General features: G+C 36.1%; 1 protein-coding gene across 3 annotated transcripts in view; it reads right to left on the bottom strand.

The window, feature by feature from the left end:
- The window catches only part of LOC106090741 (phospholipid-transporting ATPase VA), a 126788-nt gene that overhangs the window by 64130 nt on the left and 42800 nt on the right, over positions 1–19858 (bottom strand). The gene's annotated exons all lie outside the window — the stretch shown is intronic.

The following is a 19858-nucleotide window of genomic DNA, read 5'->3' as shown; positions in this document are numbered from 1 at the left end:
TTCAAGGGAATAAAGCTAAGCGCATGAAAATTTGCGCGAGTACTTTCTTTTAGTGTGAGTCGGTTGGGATTTTAAATGGGCTATATCGGTTCATATTTTGACATAGCTCCCATTTAGACCTATCCTGGATCTTGACTTCTTTAGCCTCTATAGGGCGCCATTTTTATTCGATTTGTCTGAAATTTTGCATGAAGGGGTCCGGAACAAGTTGGCTCACCTATGGAGTTGTTATAGCCACATACAAATGTGGCTATAACAACAATAATAACAACTGAGTTCGACTTTTCATCCGAACTGGTGCTAGTCTTGATCGTCCCACTGGTACTAGTATTGATTAGGATGTTGGACCAGATTTGGATTTTAATTTAGCACAGCGGTATTCAGGAAACTCCTGGGACTATTGACAAGGATGCAAAGCGCGTAAGCTACCCATTCTTTAGTTCTTTGCACTGCGGGATTTTCTGTTTTATTTCAAACCTAAAATGTTTCAAATACAAGTAACGTTGTCTTTTTGAAAATCTTTTTTCAAAATTATAGATTTCGGATATCGAGAGCTATCTTTACTATATATTTACCGAATACTCATTCGGCCTACTTACCAGTTTTTTCCCCACTTTAGATGTTTTTAATTGGGCTTATCTCAAAAAATTAAAAGTTACTGCAGCCTTTGTCAATAGTCTGCTTTCGGATTTTGAAGACCTTTACATACATTTATTAAAAAATTTAAAATATTTGATTGGCTAATTTAGCATTTTTTTAATTGATATTTTGCTTAAAATTTCCTAGTTATATTATTAGACCTTTGCTGTTAATATAAAGCGCACTTCTAACTGACTGGCAAAAGTATGTGCGAGGTGTATGGGTTAGCGACTTTACTAGTTTTATTTAAATTTATTTCACGTACATTAAAACAACCCATATTACATTTTCCCTTCATATCTATTCATTTAGCATTTCTATTTTTTTTTTTCATGGAAAATACACGCCCACACAGGAATTTTGAACCTATCCAATTCATTGGCACTGTATTGCCATTTGAGTACTACAACTATCCGATATGGGGATATGTTATCAACACTCACCATTCAAAACCAACGCTTGCTTTGGCAATTGGAAGATCCGTCTGTCTGTCTCTCGGTCGTTTAACCGGTTTCCACTTAACGTTTGGACTTTTGTTGATCATTGTCATCATAGTTTACAAAGTTCGTTTTGAGATTTCAATGTCATGACGTTTGTATGTTTCTCCTCCTAAATCATAACGCATTCGCAAGTGAGTGAGTTGTTTTATTTCTTTGACTTTTTGTTGTTATTTATTTGAATAAAAAAAAAAGAAGAAAACAAATAAAAACTGTTATGTTTTGAACTTGGATTAGAAACAAAAAAAACCGGCGCATAAATTTTATGCCGCTTTTAAACAAGGTTTATTATTTTAAACCTCTTGGGATTTTATGCAAATGAGAAGCTACCTTAATTTTTTTATGAAATTATGTTTTCTCTTTTTATTTCGGAACCATGGCGAATTCTAATAAAATGACCTCCATAAAAACGGCAGGAATATCACAAAACTCAAAATCAGAGCATAACTGAAAAAATTTATGTTCACTTAAGAAATAAAGAACAAAAGCAAAAAAAGATTTATAGAACCAAAAAAGTGTGTGTGTGTGTGTGTGTGTGAAATATCAGTAGTTTTATTATATTGCCTTTTCATATTAGTTCACACAGATCTAAATTCAAGGTTCTCAAAACCAGTTTCTCAGTTATTTAAGTTTAGTGGCTTTTGACGAACAATTTCAAAATTACGAAAGCCAACACTTCGCAGAATTTAAGCAAAAGTAGAAGTCATAAAGTCTTTGTGCGATGATATTTCTTTTTTATTATCGTGTTTTTTTTTTTTAAAAAATAACACTCACTTTCTAAAGAGAAAGTTTTTTGTTTTGTGTGTTATACATCCAAAATACACAAACAACAAGCACTTGATAGCAAATTTGTCATCTTCTTTTAGAAGGTCTATGGGTAGGGTACGCAAGCACTTGAGCAGAGTTGTGGGCAAAAATTGTAATCGTTTTACCTATAGAAAAACAAAGAAACAAGTAAAAACGAGCTCAGTTCGCATTTGTCAAGATATTTGGATCGCATTTGTCAATATCTTTGCCTGGTATCACTCTACAGGCAAACGAAGGATTATGGATGCATTGAAACATAATCAATTTTGCAACTTTTTATAACATTTCCTTTGGCGAAAGATAATTTTCTTGATATTAAGGATTTTTTATTTTTAATGTTAGGTTAACAGATGCTAAACTTTTCGTGTTGAAGGACAAAATATCGTTGAAAGTTAGGAAATTGACTTTGGGACAAGACTACAGCACACCTTAGTTACAGACGCAAAATTGCCTTGCAAATAGAAGCGTCTTTAAATGTTTAGTCTATGCCAAGTTAAAATTTGTTTCAAAGAATAATATATGGACGGTCATCTGTGAAGTAAAATATGAATCAATCAGCGATCGAAATTTGAAATGGATGGCCGTGTCCGTTAGTTAATAGGAAAATAAATTTAAAGAAAGCATATTAATTTTAAAGCTTGTTTTTAATGCTAATGTAAACGTAGAAAAAGCCCATATGATTTTATAACTATAACCTCAATGCAATTGAAATACAGAGGGCGTTAAATTTTTCGTTAAGTGCTATATTTACATTATCTTAGCCTTTAAGAATTTCATAAACAAATGTTCACTTTGGATTCAACTTCGAACACAAGAACATTGGTAAGATTTTCTTTTCCTCCGAGATTTTCCGTTCACGGTTAATTATTAACTCCACTATTGTCTTCGACTTCGTCTCATAATCATCTCTTCTCGAGATTTCATTACGGAAAGTTATTACTCTTCAGTTGTTAATAGTCGTACTGTGATTTTAGTTTTTCCGCCCGTCAAAGAGATCCACCATCCTGCATATTCAGCTAAAATACTACGAATTAGGAAAAATTATATTTTCGGTCAACTTTTTCTTCTGGTTAAAAAATTGCTATTGGAACTATATCAGGTTATCGACCGATTTGGTACAGAGTTGGCTTAGAAGTCATTGTGAAAAATTTCAACCAAATCCGATAAGAATTGCCCATTATAGGGGCTGCGGCTATGAGACTTAAGGCGATATTAGAATGGATTGAGGATGGCAGCAGCTCATACCATCGCGGTATAATCGAGGCGACGACAGGAAACCTGGAAGGAAGGGAAGAGGTTTCCGATCGAATACCTGAGACAACACTTGAGGTCGAGCACGAAGGACTGACTTGGACTGACGGAACCCTAGCATTTCCATCTGGAAGATCATGTTACATGGATGGATCAAAGCTAGAGAACAGAGTGGGCCTAGGGGTCTACATTGAGAACCCAAGGACTGAGATCTGTTTTAGACTGACAGGAATGCGGTCCTGCAGGCGTAGATCCGGGAGATCACGTTAGCTTTACTCTTTCGAAAGTTAGCATACTTTCCTCAGACAAACGGACGGACTTTAAATGACATGGCGATCAAGAATATATATATACACTTTATGGTATATTAGACTAATATTTCGATGCGTTACAAACGGAATTACGAAGTTAGTATACAACCATCCTATGGTGGAGGGTATATTTAAAACAAAATCTTTTATAATACAAATGTGGGTGATAAGATATGAGGGTCGGTCCCAAAAATTAGCCTAAGTAACATTTAGACGATGGTAGTTCTCCCCAAAGAGGTGTCGCACTGCGGCACGCTGTTCGGACTCGGCTATGAAAAGGAGGCCCCTTATCATTGAGCATAAAACTTGAATCAGACAGCACTCATTGATATGTGAGAAGTTTACCCCTGTTCTTTAGTGGAATGTTCATGGGCAAATTTGCATTTACAGTATTTAGATTGGTTCTCTTTTGACAGAGCCGTGCTAGCTGTCAATAGAACAAATTATCATCAGTAGTGGATAACAAATCCATAAAATCACATTGGAAAAAGATAAATTATGGTAAATTATAATAAATTATGGTCATTGAGACCATAATTTATGTGATGAAAATCGTTCAAGTTTTTGATATAATTTACACATATAAATTCCTAATTAGTTCAGATGTTTTCGATTGTCTGATGCAGGTTGGAAGTAACGATTTCACCGCAAATTGCAAAGACTCCAAATACCTTAACGCTATTCAGTCATTTCAACGAAAATTTGTAGATGGTAATATTAGTAAACTATTGGAGGTTTTAAGCATTGGTTCTACGAGTAAAGGTAAATGTATTCTACTCTTCTCTCAGTGGTATCACAATCACCTATTTTATTGGCCAAATAATTGATAATTCAATAAAAAGAAAACAGTTCAGCCTAGAAAAGTTAAATTTATTAATCTGATGTAACCTTTCCTTGTCTTTTTAACCTGTCTTTTTATACCTATGTGGCTGGCGCTAAGACAAAACAAGAAATTTCCAAATTTAAGCAATGCTGAAGTTACATACCATGTATACATCGTGAATTGTGTAACAAAAACAAATCTCACAAGAACAATTTTCAAATCGTGATGAATGCTAGAGAATGAAATAAAATCAACAGGTGTTTTATTATTTTTCTTTTTTTTTCAACAGAAACGTCATGGAATACGCGTACATTATGTATCAGAATAGAACACTAATGGGCATTTATTTATGTACAGTAAGTACGATTTTCAGAAAAGGATAACATTGTAATAAGCATCATCCAATGGATATTCTTTTCTTATAGGCAGAATGACCAACTCAAACTTTATTTACAAATTATTGTAAAGTAAATACACTTTCATGTTAGTTAGAAAAATTCGGCCGAAATTTTGTACATAATGTTTGGTTATGACTTCCAAACTCCATGTTTATTATGGTCCAAATCGGTCTATAACCGATCTTTCAATTTGGCATATTGTACTCCTGAAAGCCGTAGTTGTTATTGAATTTGGCTGAAACGTAGTGTTTTGTTATGACATTCAACATCGATCATAAGTATGGTCCAAATCGGTCTATAACCTGATACAACCGCTCTTTATATACGATTTGGCTGAAACTTTCTATGTAGTGTTTTGTTATGACTTCCAACATCCATGCTAAGAATGGTCCAAATCGGTCCATAATCTGATACAGCTCCCATATAAACCGATCCTCCGATTTCACTTCTGCAGCCCCTCGGACGCTTCAACTCATATCCGAATGGTTGGCACATGGTACGAGCAGTACATCTAGAAACCATTACCATAATTCGATTTGATTTCTTTCAAATAATTCATATATGTACATTGTTCTTTTGAGTAAATTTCTAACAGATTTTTATTTTTCTTGATTTCATGGAAATAAGATTCTTATAGAATTCAAATAATCTATAAATTAGGACTATATAATATAGTCGTAATATATAGATAGATTCGAAAGACAATTATCGTGGATATAAAATATTTGTAATTTTATACAACATTTAGCTTATATTTGTTTCCTTCTACTCGTTAATTAAATGAAGGAAGCAATTTACCAATTATATATTATTTTAATAAATGACCTGCGTAGTATAAAGTGCAGATATTAATTTTTTAACAATACGAGAGCAACAATAGAAGTTTCTGGCCCGGGCAACAGGGCAACAAGTGTTTCCAGATTTTATCCGAAATTCCATAATCGTATTCAGAACGTTATGACGTACGGCCATCATTTGTATTGTTTGCTGTGACTTGAAATAATTACTTTCACAAAATAAATAAAATTAAAATGTACATTTTCGAGCGACTATTTTTCACAACTTTCGGGATGGATTATCACGACAAGAGTGCATTTTGAACTTAATTCTTTGAGTGGGATGAAGCACCATCCTATAATACTGTGATAAATTGGTTTAATGAATTCAGTTGTGGTCGAAGCTCGCTCAAAGTCGAAATCCGTGAAGGTCGTCCAAAAACGGCCGTTGTACCAGAGAACATTATTGCCGTGAGTGAACTTATAATGCAAGATTGTCATGTGACATACCATGCGATAGAGGAATCCGTGGACCATAACACATTCGATTTTGCATGATCACCTTACCCTTTGTTCTCGTTGGATGGCGCACTCTTTGAAAAGGCTCGTGTCGATTAGAGCGAAGAAATGTTGAAAAATACGATCGCGGTGCTTCAAAATACGTTTATAAGATCATCCCAGGTGGCGAATGCGTATTAGCCCGAAACAAAACAGCAATCGACCGTGCGTGTCTTCGAAGACGAGCCAAATTCAAAGAAAGTTGTTCGTGAAAGAAGCACTTCGAAGCCAATGGTCGCCTGTTTCTTTGGCAAAACTGGTCAAGTGGCGACTGTATCGTTTGAGCAAAGTAGGTATGATTGATTTGTTTATACAAAAGAAGTGTCATTATCAGAAAAAAGCAGTATGTGATGAACTTTGCTAACTAGGCTTTTTCCCTATGCTAAGGTTGCTGTATGTCCAATTATTGGCACCTCAGCAAGCGGTGCCCTATGCATAAGAAAGTAAACAAAACATTGCACCAACTTCCGATGAAATAGAAAAAGTATTTTTGAATTTTATGTCTAAAAAGAAAAGCTTTTTAAGCTACTTACTGTGAAAAATACTTCAAGTTATGCTTTATTGTAATTAAGTAACCTTTCAAATTAAAACAAGTAAAAGCGTGCTAAGTTCGGCCGGGCCGAATCTTATATACCCTCCACCATGGATCGCATTTGCCGAGTTCTTTTCCCGGCATCTCTTCTTAGGCAAAACAGGATATAAGAAAAGATTTGCTCTGCTATTAGAGCGATATCAAGATATGGTCCGGTTTGGACCACAATTAAATTATATGTTGGAGACCTGTGTAAAATGTCAGCCAATTCGAATAAGAATTGCGCTCTTTGTGAGCTCAAAAAGTAAAATAGAGAGATCGGAGCTGTATCGGGCTATGGACCGATTCAGACCATAATAAAGATGTATATTGATGGTCATGAAAGATTCCGTCGTACAAAATTTCAGGCAAATCGGATTATGCGACCTCTAGAGGCTCAAAAAGTCAAGATCCCAGATCGGTTTATATGGCAGCTATATCAGGTTATGAACCGACTTGTACTTTATTTGACATAGTTGTTGAAAGTAACAATAAAAAACGTCTTGCGAAATTTCAGCCAAATCGGATAGGAATTGCGCCCTCTAGAGGCTCAAGAAGTCAAGACCCAAGATCGGTTTATATGACAGCTATATAAGGTTATGAACCGATTTGAACCATACTTGGCACAGTTGTTGGATATCGTAACAAAACACGTCGTGCAAAATTTCATTCCAATCGGATAAGAATTGCGCCTTCTAGAGGCTCAAGAAGTCAAAACCCAAGATCGGTTTATATGGCAGCTATCCCAGGTTATGAACCGATTTGAACCATACTTTGCACAGTTGTTGGATATCATAACAAAACACGTCGTGCAAAATTTCATCCCAATCGGATAAGAAATGCGCACTCTAGAGGCTCAAGAAGTCCAGACCCAAGATCGGTTTATATGGCAGCTATATCAAAACATGGACCGATATGGCCCATTTACAATACCAACCGACCTACACTAATAAGAAGTATTTGTGGAAAATTTCAAACGGCTAGCTTTACTCCTTCGGAAGTTAGCGTGCTTTCAACAGACAGACGGACGGACGGACGGACGGACAGACGGACGGACATGGCTAGATCGACATAAAATTTCACGACGATCAAGAATATATATACTTTATGGGGTCTCAGACGAATATTTCGAGTAGTTACAATCAGAATGACGAAATTAGTATACCCCCCATCTTATAGTGGAGGGTATAAAAAAGAAAAACACTTTGCAGGGTAACCTAAACATACACTTGTCTAGGATACGCCGACATTAGAACACAACCGATTAATGATTAAATTAAATTTATTAAAAAACAATAGTTCAACATAGGCAATAGGTTTATAACCTATCAAAAATCTGAAGATATTACTTAAAGAAAGTACTGCTTGTCCCGATCATAGAGAGGCGCAACATGGGAAAATGCCGCGAAATGCGTACATGGCTGCCAAATGCCTCTAAGCGAAGTAAAAGTATCGGGAGAAAAAGAAATGACAAACGTCGATTCAGCAGGAAGTAGAAAGAAATAGGAAGACGTGGGTGTGAGCGAATCGAGATATTTAGAATTCAGTACGAAGTCCGGAAATACTACGAAAGAATTAACCATCAAACCGACAATCAAATTCTTCTGCTGAGACAATGAGTCATATCTGGTAACATATACAGAGAGTGTGCTAAGTATCCGGAAATAACATTAATCCTAGCTGTTGGGATTCGCTTTTGTCCAATCCTTAGTCTGAACGTACAAAATTGTCCTTACATATGCACAAAGTAAAAGAGTAAGGTTTAGTTTAGGTTAGGTTGGAGCGGATTTTGATAGGATTGAAACGACGACATTATTTGTTGAAGCACGTAAGTAAGTCTTTACAACACACTTGACAGACAAAATTATTGAAATTTTGTTGACTTTTAACAAATTCTTTCGTTGAAGTGGTTGTTAAAATAGGCGTACTACCATGAAGAGCACAAAACTCCCATGACATTCACAATGCGACCAAACAAATTTTTATTTCTTTTTTCATTAAACTTATTTTAGAAAATTCGGCACAAAAAATATGAATTTCGTATTCAGAAAAAATTTTTAGGGGGGTTTTTCCCTTTTTTTTTTTTAATTTATTTTATTGAGACACTTATTACTGTGCAGCAGCACTTATTGATTTATTGCATCATAAAGAAGATGATGTCGGTAGGCTAGAGGATGCTTGCAAGACTACCAAAAATAAGATCATGAGTTCAATACTCTGCGGCACCAAAATTATTAAAAATTTTTTTCAAGGGTAATAGTAGAGAGTAACAGAGGAAAATCCGAGAGAAGCAGCAAAACGAACGAGTCAAAGCAGCGCGAGCCGAACAAAGAAAACAAAAACAACACCTCCCGAAGCAACCAGATGCCTGGTTAGATGGTTTTTTGGTTGGCTTGTTATATGTTGGCTTGCAAAGAGTACCTTCCAACAACAAATTTGTACTTTGGGTCGTTGGGATTCAAAATAAATTGTTGCAGGAAAATTAACAACTTTCGTAGTTGTTTTTTCAACCAAAGATATTGTTTTTCATAATTATTTTTAATTTAATATTTTTAATTATATCTGTGTAGAAGAGAAAAAGAAAAAACAGCAAAAACGATAAAAGAAGGACGAATACAATAAAGTGGGGAACCAGGGAGAAACTCTTTCTTATAGTAGAGGAATCGGCGATCCAGCACGATGACGAAACCTTCCGCAGACCTAAAAAATCCCATTGATAGTAAGAAACCACAAAAGATAGGATTCCCTTCCTTACGGATTTCCTCTGTGATACGTTGGTAATCCGGTCTTTCGGCACTGTATCAACCCAATTTACCAATAGTGGAGGGTCCTCAGTTTAGAGCTCAATTTATTGAGGGGTTTCATAAGCTTTAAATGCTTGAGTTGCTGTCCAGTATCTGACTAATTAATACAGTAATGCTGATTATCTTTACTAGTTTTTCAGTACTATACGTGGTCCATATTATATTTCCACATACAAGTTCATGCTGAAGTACAAATTTCAATTTGAATTTGCACAGTGTTTACGTATTTGTATTGCTCGGAGTATATCCAAACGATTCGATCTGAATGTGATACGTCAGTTTTGCACAATTAGCACAAAATACACACCCCCACATTTGCTTACATATGCATAAGATGATTATTGATATTTTTATACACGTACGTACGTATGTGTATACTACGTACGAACACCTATGTATATTTGAATGTATATAGGTATATTTATTTATATAGTACACATTAACACTTTGTACGTACGCAAATCAAAGACTTTTTTAGTATAACAATTCATAAAAATGAATAATTTTGCTGAGAATAAGTCAACGTGTCAAACAGCTGTGTGAAATCCAACAAAATGACCGACCGACACATTGCTGCTAATGTGCTTGTATATGCACAAACATTGAATTGGGTTGCGGTTTATAATAAAACAAATGATGAATGATGTGATAGTAAAAATGATTTAAATGAAATTTCTTATAAGCCAATTGCAACTACTGATTACGCTTTAAAATGGGAAATTCAGAAGATCTGCTAGCTAGTTAAGTTATTCCCAATAAAAACAAGTAATAAAAGAGACAGAGCAAAACCCGCTACCATGGATTCTTCTTAGGCGATATTTATAAAATTTAAATCCAATAAAGGTGCAAAGGGATACCTTTCTTACATCAATGAGTGCCGCAGAGTGACACATTCTTTTAGAGACGTTTTACAAGTCTGTAAGGTACAGCAATTCGCCAAGAATAATGAAGCATTTCATCCTTCAAAAATGTTTGTGAAGTTTTGGGATTCTTGGGTTCCAACACTATTATACCCAAAAGCAGTTTAAGCGGATAATGACCGAATTATATGGGGTTACATCTTTTTGCAAGAAGTCAAGTCGGGAAATGTGATTAAATTGGGGCTATATATGCTTATTTTTCTTTTTATATGACATTTGATTCAAATAAAATTTATGGTGGAAATTGAACTCACGATCTCAGCAATGTCAATTGGGGTTTGCTACCTGATTGAGTAAACGCAAAAAAAAAAATTCATTAGCATTAACGAGATTTTCGATAAGTAAACTTCGTTTGTAAAAAAAATTGGCTTTGTTTACAAAAGAGTTGCAAGATTGTTTGTGATAAATTCATGCAAGAGAGAATAGTGTTTATTGACATTTGTTTTGAATTTCTGGATGTCGTAGGCAGCGGAAAAGACATCCCAAAAAAAACCCAAGCACTTGAATTCTTCCTTCGACATTTTGAATACATGTTTTGACCAACGGGCATCACATTGTATCTTCATCTTCAAAACATCAAGAGTCTCTAACTCTAATATCTACACCGTTGATACATATTGACAATTGTAAAGTGTCAATGCATTAAAATTCATTCTGTTCTTTCGACCCCACTCAGAAATGGCAAGCAAATCCCGCCAGAATGTTGCGTCCATAATTCGCCTCCTGTCTGCAATCTCTCGAAGGCTCGGTCGAATGAAAATCGAATGAATGACAGAAGTTGCTGCCATCAGCAATTGAGTAGATCAGATGCGAAGTCAGGCCCAATAGATCGTCAATGAAAATTAAAAAAAGAAAGGGAGAAAGAATAGAGCCCCCTGTGGTTCGTCAGATGAGAACCCATCTACAAAAACTCGATATAAATCGAGCGAAGTTATTGCCGACACCAAATGCGACAAACTTTGGAAAGAGTGCACCGTGCCAGACGCTATCAAATGTCTTGGAGATATCTAGAGCCTGGACCTCCAATGGTATAGAAACGAAAAAAAAACTAGCAAAAAATATGCCATGTGAGAAGGGATAAATATAACTCTTTGAAATTGTTAAAGCTGAGGTGTTATCGAGATCATGTGCAAAATTTCAAGGCCCAAGGTGGTCCGGGCTCATCTTGGCAGGGCCCTTAAGTTGGTCACCTCGGCATTTCTAAACGTTGTTCGGGCTTCCAAATTTTTATTTGTGGGCCGATTTTCAAAACACTGCGAATTTGCTACGAAAAAAAGTCTGCTTGAAATATACAATATCTTCACTGATTTCGGGGATATATGTTAGGTAGTTTAGGTAAGTTAGTTATTAGTCTGCTTAAGATATACAATATCTTCACTGATTTCGGCAATATAGGTTAGGAAGTTTAGGTATGTTAGTTATTTGTTGAAATTTTGGTCGATAATTTTCAATTATAAATGATGTTTGAATAAGATATGTCAACTTTAACGGATGCAAAAATTGGAAGAACCCCTCGAATTCTCAAAAAGCAAAGCCCAGATCCCCCATTCGGGCTAATGTTTTTTTACTTCACATGTCCCCTAAACACATGCCAAAACTTTTTTGCACCAAACAATTTTTGTAGCATCCAATTCTGTAGCATAAAAAAAGGCCGATTTTGAAATCGTCTTTACTCGAAATGAGTATTTTGGGGATTTGTTTAAAAAATAAAATACGCAGAATTTGTTTTTGGCTTTTTAAGACACTGTTTACTTTTAGTTTAGATGTGTATCGCACGACGAAGTTTTACCTAGTCTTAGATCAGCCAAGTCAAATGATATTGGTCTTGATAACATTGACACAAGATTCATTAAAATATTAGTTTCTCACCTTCTACCTTGCTTTACTCATCTCTTTAAATCAATACTAATCTCCAGTACATATATGACTATTTGGATAAGATCAAAGATAATTCCAATCGCTAAATCGGAGTGATTTTCGTCCGATTTCTATAATATGTTACCTCTAGAAAGTTTTCGAAAAGATTTTGCATAAACAAATATCCGAATATCCTCATCATAAATCTATGTTGTCCGATAGACAATCCGAACTTCCATTTTTCTTCGAAGTTCGCAATTTAAAAATTTTACTTTTTCCTTTTTAACAATATCATTCCTTTTCTAATAATTATTTTAACTATTTCACAAAATTCTAAAGTTTATTTTAATTATTTTCTATAATGATAATCGAAAATGTTTATTCCTTCAAAATTGTTTTTATTTCTTAAGAAGGATATATGACTGTCCTGGTGCTTATAAAATAAATAAATAAAATAAATTATAATCTAAACTTCTAGGTCTCATGGGTGTATCTTGACTTAAAATATACTCCACATTCTTGACATTCACAACTCGCCAATACCGTTCGGCTGAATGCAGTGCATATTTCAAAAAGTTAAGATTGTGCAGCCACACAGGCACTTAGCCCAAAATGTTTTTATTTTTATTTTTTTTTTTTAATTTATTATTTGTAGGATTCGTATCTCTCTTCTTCAATTACGCACCATACTATTATTATTGGGCTATATGTCCGTTTGGTGGGAATTGAAGGAGGGGCGAGCGCTTGAAACTTGACTTTATATAGCCATTTCAGGTTATCATACTTACTGTTTAGAGCTTTAACATGTGGACGGAACAAATTTTAGCTCACTGAACTAAACCCTTCATTTGGACTCTTTCATTTAGACCCAGATTTTGTTAAATCACAAACATGTCCTTTCAAGCAGGTTTGGAGGCCCTTGAAATTGTTGGCCTAAAATTTCAATACCAATACTCTATTTCCAAATACCTTGAATTTGAACACCATATTGTCAAAGTTGGTGCTTTTTTGGGGTAAAACTCTCTGAAAATTGAATCCATATTTCAAAGTAAGATTTGTACTCTATTTGTAAAACCATTGTCATGATAGTTGAGGAAAAAGGATGACCCCCAAACACTTGACACCATATTTTTTTTGTCAGACTCGTTCTGCCTTTTATTCGAGAACCCATATTATCAGATGGCGCTACATGCCGCTTGTGGATGTTCCGTGATACATTTGAAAATAACATTTGTTATTTGCCCAATTTCGTTATTTTAAGCCGAATGGCCTATTTATAAAATTTACAAAAGAACTACATATTTATGTTAGACTACTCTCTTAAAAATATAATGTAAAATATACCAGTGATATTTTTTTTTTTTTTTTTTTTTTTTTTGTTTTTCAAATACGAATACAAATTTAAGTACAGTTCTTTGATTTGCATTCCTAACAACAATTAACAAACGATGTGCAAGCGCCTCGATCTTCTGCGCTTCTTCTCCAATCTCTTTCATCAAGTTTCGAGGTGTCTCCCACCACTTGATATTTCCTTCGGGCTCTTGGTCGTCCCGGTTTGCGTGTACCGCCATTCTGACAACATGACCAAGCCAACGCAACCGTTGTATTTTGATGCATTTAGCTATGCTATGGTCGTCATACAGCTCGGGGTTCATACAAGGCCTATTTTCTCTATTAACGCAGACTGGTCCATATATTTTACGAAGAATTTTTCTCTCAAACACTCCAAGTACCGCCTCATCTGACTTCGCAAGTACCCATGCTTCGCACCCATACAACAGCACGGGTAGTATCAATGTCTTGTAAAGTGTAATTTTCGTCTGTCGAACAGTGGCTTTGCTCCTCATCTGCTTGTTTCGGTTACGGCGGTGCCGAGGTAGATACAGTTGCTGACTATCTCACAGTTGCAGTTCCCAACTTTCTCCATTTTCTTTTCCGTCATCCTCAGTATCAGTTTTGCAGGGATACCAAACTCAGACATGGCTTGAAATACCTTTGAACGTATAGGGATGTCCAAGACGGCATTGTAGTCAACGAAAAGATGGTCCAGGATTTGGCGTAGTGTAAATGTCTGGTGTTAAGCAAGACTGATAGGGCCCAATTATTTCGTTGACTTTAGACTTTAATCTTTCACAGTACGCTCGATAGTATCCTGCATGCGATGTGGAGCAGAGTTGGCACATACCGTCTTGTCCCGTTTCCTGTGTACGGGACATAGTATGCTAAGGTTCCAGTCATTGGGTGTACTCATGATTACTCTTCAGGAGGTGGTGCTTGTACCATAGCCATCGGTTTGGTACATCTCGATTCGCTCACACTCACGTCTTTTAATTTCTTCTTCTTCTTGCAGAGGAGACGTTTCTCGTCTCTCCTTTTCTCCCGATACCTCTTCTTCATCTGGCACATTGCTGCTGACTTCTGCTTGCCCTGTGCCCCGCATTCTTGGCTTCAGTAGCTTTTTGGCACACCTGGTCTTATCATGGGTTCCTTGAGGAAGGCTTTTGGTACCCAAATACGAATGTTGCGGCTCCTTCCATGTAATGGGCAATGGTGCTTTCAGTGTTTTCTTCAAGCTACTGGGTCAACCGAGTGAAGTATGACGTTGTCACCTGTTGTGTTTGCAGCTTTCCTATGTCTAGCTTGCGTGCTCTGTCAGATCGTACGTTTCTCGCCACATTAAGACGAGTGAGACCTTTATCGATGTTCGCACCTCAGATCGATCGTATATCTAACATGCTGGTTAAGTACCTTTCATCTATCACAAAATGATCAATTTTGTTTCTCGTGTTTTGACCGGGTGACAACCATGTAGCTGTGTGAATCCTTCGATGCTGGAATCTGGTGCTGCTAACTATTATGTTCATTGCCGCGGCGAAGTCTATTATCCTCAATGCATTATTGGAAGTTTGTTCGTGAAGGCTACATTTTCCGACTGTTGGGCCAAAGATATTTTCCTTCTCTATTTTCGCGTTAAAATCTCTCAAAACGATTCTAATATCATGGGCGGGACAGCGGTCATATTCTCTTTATAGGCGCTCGTAGAAATATCCTTAGTTTGTTCGTCCTTATCTTCCGTCAAGACATGGGCGGAAATAAGGCTGATGTTGAAGAACTTGGGCTTTATGCGGATTGTGGCTACCCTGGAGACAAGGTGTTTTAGTCTCCCACTAACCACAGACCCACAGCCAATGCATGCCTCTTTTCATGGCAGCTATAATAAATGGCATTAATTCTCGTGGTTTTTGTGGAGCTCTTCCCGAGCCATCACACTTCTTGTATGGCGGTAATGTCTGCCCTGTCTCTGTCTCTAATATATCCGCCAGTGCGTATACTGCGCCCTCTCTATAAAGAGTGCGGACATTCAAGGTGCAGTTACGCAAATCATGGTCCTTAAGACGTTTACGGGGGTCGTCAACATAGGGGGAATCTGTTATTAATCTTCATCGTTTTTTCAAAGTAATCTCTCAAGTTTTCCGGGTGAAGGACTGCCAACCCAGGTGAACTCGTGGCACATTTTAGCTTACTTACTTTAACGGGTGTTTAAGGTAGCTACCCAATTGACATCGCAGGGAGGTTGTGTCCACATTTGAGATGAAGGAAGAAAGAAAGTAAACTACTACAACGTCGGACGAACATTTATATTCAAATCTGATTTCTTATAGTTTCGATAGGTTTGCCTGTGACAAATTTGAAGAGTATTGGATGAAAATTCTTTTGTACTTTGTACACAAATTAACAAGGAAAGACGAACACACAGACAGACGAACACAGTTAAATCTAATCAGAAAGTGGTTCTGAGTTGATCCATATACTTATCAAAGGGTGTATATCTCTTCAAACTAATTCGCTAAGTTATAATATCCAATATTACATTAGTGGTACCAATACAGATCACTGGCTGACCAACATTACTCAATGAAAAAACCAAAGCTGAGACGTTGGAGCGCAGAGACGCCCTGTCTCTGTTCAAGAGACACAAGACATAAACTAAGCCAACGATTCATCTTTTCGTGTAATAAAGTATATTTTGCTGTAAACAAAACATTTTTACCTAAAAGAATTTTTTAATTTTACAACAGAACAAGTTTTTAGACGTTTGTACTTCCCAAACTTTTTTTTTGTGTATGGTTAAAGACTGTCACTGTAACCTAAAACCTCGTCAGTAATTTGGAATTGCAACATCTGTCACAGTACACAATGATACACAATTTTATCTTTGCTTATTGCAACACACATTAAATGAAATGTTCCCAGTTGGGGTTTGGTAGATAACACAATTCACATTAAAATTTCCATTCACCACTTAGATAAGGAAACAAACAAAATGGATCAGAAATGCAAACTTATAAATAAAAATAAACAAGTAAGAGCATGCTAAGTTCGGCCGGGCCGAATCTTATATACCCTCCACCATGGAGGCAAATAAAGAATATTGAATAAGAACTGTTATGCTACTGGAGCTATATCAAGTTATAGTCCGATTCGGACCATAAATGAATGCTGAAAATTGTAGAAGTCATTGTGTAATATTTCGGTTCATTCGGATAAGAATTGCGCCTTGCAAGGGCTCAAGAAGCAAAATCGGGAGATAGGTTTATATGGGAGCTATATCAAGCTATTGATCGATTCAGACCATATAAGACACGCATGTTGAAGGTCATGAGAGAAGCCGTTGTACAAAATTTCAGCCAAATCGGATGATAATTGCGCCCTCTAGAGGTTCAACAAGTCAAGATCCCAGATCGGTTTATATGACAGCTATACCAGATTATGAACCGATTTGAATCATACTTATCACAGTTATTGGAAGTGATACCAGAACACTACGTGCAAAATTTCAGTCAAATCGGACGAGAATTGTGCCCTCTAGAGGCTCAAGAAGTTAAGACCCAAGATCGGTTTATATGGCAGCTATATCAAAACATGGACGGATTTGACCCATTTACAATTCCAACCGACCTACACTAAGTGCAAAATTCAAAGCGGCTAGCTTTACTACTTGGAAAGTGAGCGTGCTTTCGACAGACGGACGGACATGGCTAGATCGACTTAAAATGGCATGACGATCAAGAATATATATACTTTATGGGGTCTCAGACGCATATTTCGAGGTGTTACAAACAGAATGACGAAATTAGTATACCCCCATCCTATGGTGGAGGGTATAAAAAAGTGCAATTATACGAGTACGATGTATATGCCCAGACCACTACTCTGAAATTAAGATTTACAGTAATATAGAATACGTATTAATATGAAAAATATATTGCAGAAAACAGATTGCGAAATTAAATAAATAAAACCCCCATTTGCACACCATGGACAGTATGACCACATCAATGAAGGCTTTGCTTGACAATAGTCTGTTATTATTCATTGATTTATTTCTTTTTCGCAAATCGACCAAGTTCAAGGAAATGACAAGTGTTTATTTACCATCAGCATTTAAAGAATCGAAATGATTTATTTCTATGTGAATAGCTTAAACAGTTTAATAAAAATTAATTTTCGTTACCACATGGTATATCTGTCAAATAAGAAATGATATTTGTTTTATTGACAGCTCATTATATATTCTATGTCTACAGCATTTGCTTCGAGATTTATTTATAAAGAAAATCACTCGTGATGGAGTTCAAGCTTGTACATAGTGTGATTGCGTTATTGGAAAATAACAACCGGCTTTTGTTGGCGAGCTGAAATACCTCAATGTAAACAAAATGTTTGAGTATCGCACCATAAATCATTATGATACTAATAGCTTTGCCAAACGCCATTGTGGTGGTCGAAAGCTAAAGATAGAAAATATCCGTTGAATAAAACCAGTAAGGAAAGGCAAAAGTCGGTCGATGCCGACTGCATAATACCCTGCACCTACCCTATAAGTACAAAATGTGAGCTATTTCTTGTTCTGAACCAATTTGATGGACCTCGCCAGATGTTTTTAGATGGTTTATTAAACAATCAAATTTCGAGCAAATATGTTCAAACAAATCAAATGAAAACATCAGAGCTATATCTAAATCTGAACCGAGTTCGACCAAACTTCATAGATATTGTGGTAGCCGTCGAGGGAAGCGTTGTGCAAAATTTTGGCAAGATTGGTTAACGAATGCGCTACCAGTGGTTCTAGAAGTGAATCGGGCAATACACTTATTTGACAGCTATATCTAAATCTAGACCAATTTCGATGAAATTCACTAGTAATATTAAGAGTCATAAGAAAATCCTTCCTGCCAAATTTCGAGAGAACTGGTTAACAAATGAGCACTATATTGGAATATTTCTCAAAATCGGACGAACATATATATGGGATCTTTATCTAAATCTGAACCGATTTCGACCGAACTATTTAGATATTGTGATAGTCGCCAAGGAAAGCGTTGTACCAAAATAAATGCGGTTGTAGTGGCTCTAGAAGTGAAAATCGAGCGATATATTTATATATATGAGAGCTGTATTTAAATCTGAGCCGATTTCTATGAATTTGACCAGTAATGTCGAGAGTCAAGAGAAAATCCTTCTTGCCAAATTTCGAGAGAATCTATTAACAAATAAGCACTTTATAGCATATGGGAACTATATCTCAATCTGACCGGCTTTCGAGCAAACTTCTTAGATTTGTGTTAGTCGCCGAGAAAAGCGTTGTACGAAATTTTGGGAAGATTGGTCAATGAATGCGCTTGCAGGGGCTTTAGGAGTGAAAATCGGGCGATACAAATATATGAGAGCTATATCTAAATCTGAACCGATTTCTATGAAATTCACCAGTAATGTCGAGAGTCAAGAGAAAATCCTTCCTGTTAATATTCGATTGAATCGGTCAACAAATGACCACATTAATACAGTCTTAGTCCAAATCAGATGAACATATATATGAGAGCTATATCCAAATCTGAACAGATTTTTTCCAAATTCAATACACTTCATCTCTGTGTAAAAAATATTCCTGTACCAAATTGATATCTGCAAAACTAACAGGTAGAATAGCTCGGAAAGTTCCTCTACTCAGACAAGCATATTTGAAGAAAAGGGTATACTTTGCTTTGGCTCAAACCATAGTGCGGACCAGAAGGAATTTAAAATTGACAAAGTAAAAGTCAATTTGTTTGATTATGATGCAGTAAGGAATGTTCGTCGTTTAAAAGGGAAAAAATTCCATTTCAGATTTACAAAAAAAAAACCGTTAAACATGGAGGAGGAAATGTCATGGTATGAGGCTATTTCTCTTGGGAGGGAGTAGGTCCGATATATCTTATTTATAACATAATGGATTGATTCGTGTAAATGTATGAGGAAAATATACCACTTGTGTGGAGATTTCAACAGGATAATAACCCGAAACACTCATCAAAATTGGTAAGTGAATGGTTTCGGGATCATTATTTGAAAGTTGTTGTTCAATCCCCGACCACAATCCCATAGCGAACTTTTGGGGTAACCTCAAGCGGCACGTTTTTAAGTATCACTGCAGCAATAAAAAAAAACCCTGCAGCAAACAAGTATTGAAAAAGCATGGTATAATATCCCGGTAGAGAGTTGCCGTAAGTTAATTTCATCCATTTTAAAGAGAATTGAAGCTGGTCTTAAAAATAAGGGTAGTTATACCTGGTATTAACTGCCTGGTTTGATGTTTATTCAAAACA

This window comes from Stomoxys calcitrans, chromosome 3, assembly GCF_963082655.1.
Source record: "Stomoxys calcitrans chromosome 3, idStoCalc2.1, whole genome shotgun sequence".
NCBI lineage: Eukaryota > Metazoa > Arthropoda > Insecta > Diptera > Muscidae > Stomoxys > Stomoxys calcitrans.
The sequence above is the reverse complement of the archived record's forward strand: the minus strand, read 5'-3'. Positions and strand labels throughout refer to the sequence as shown.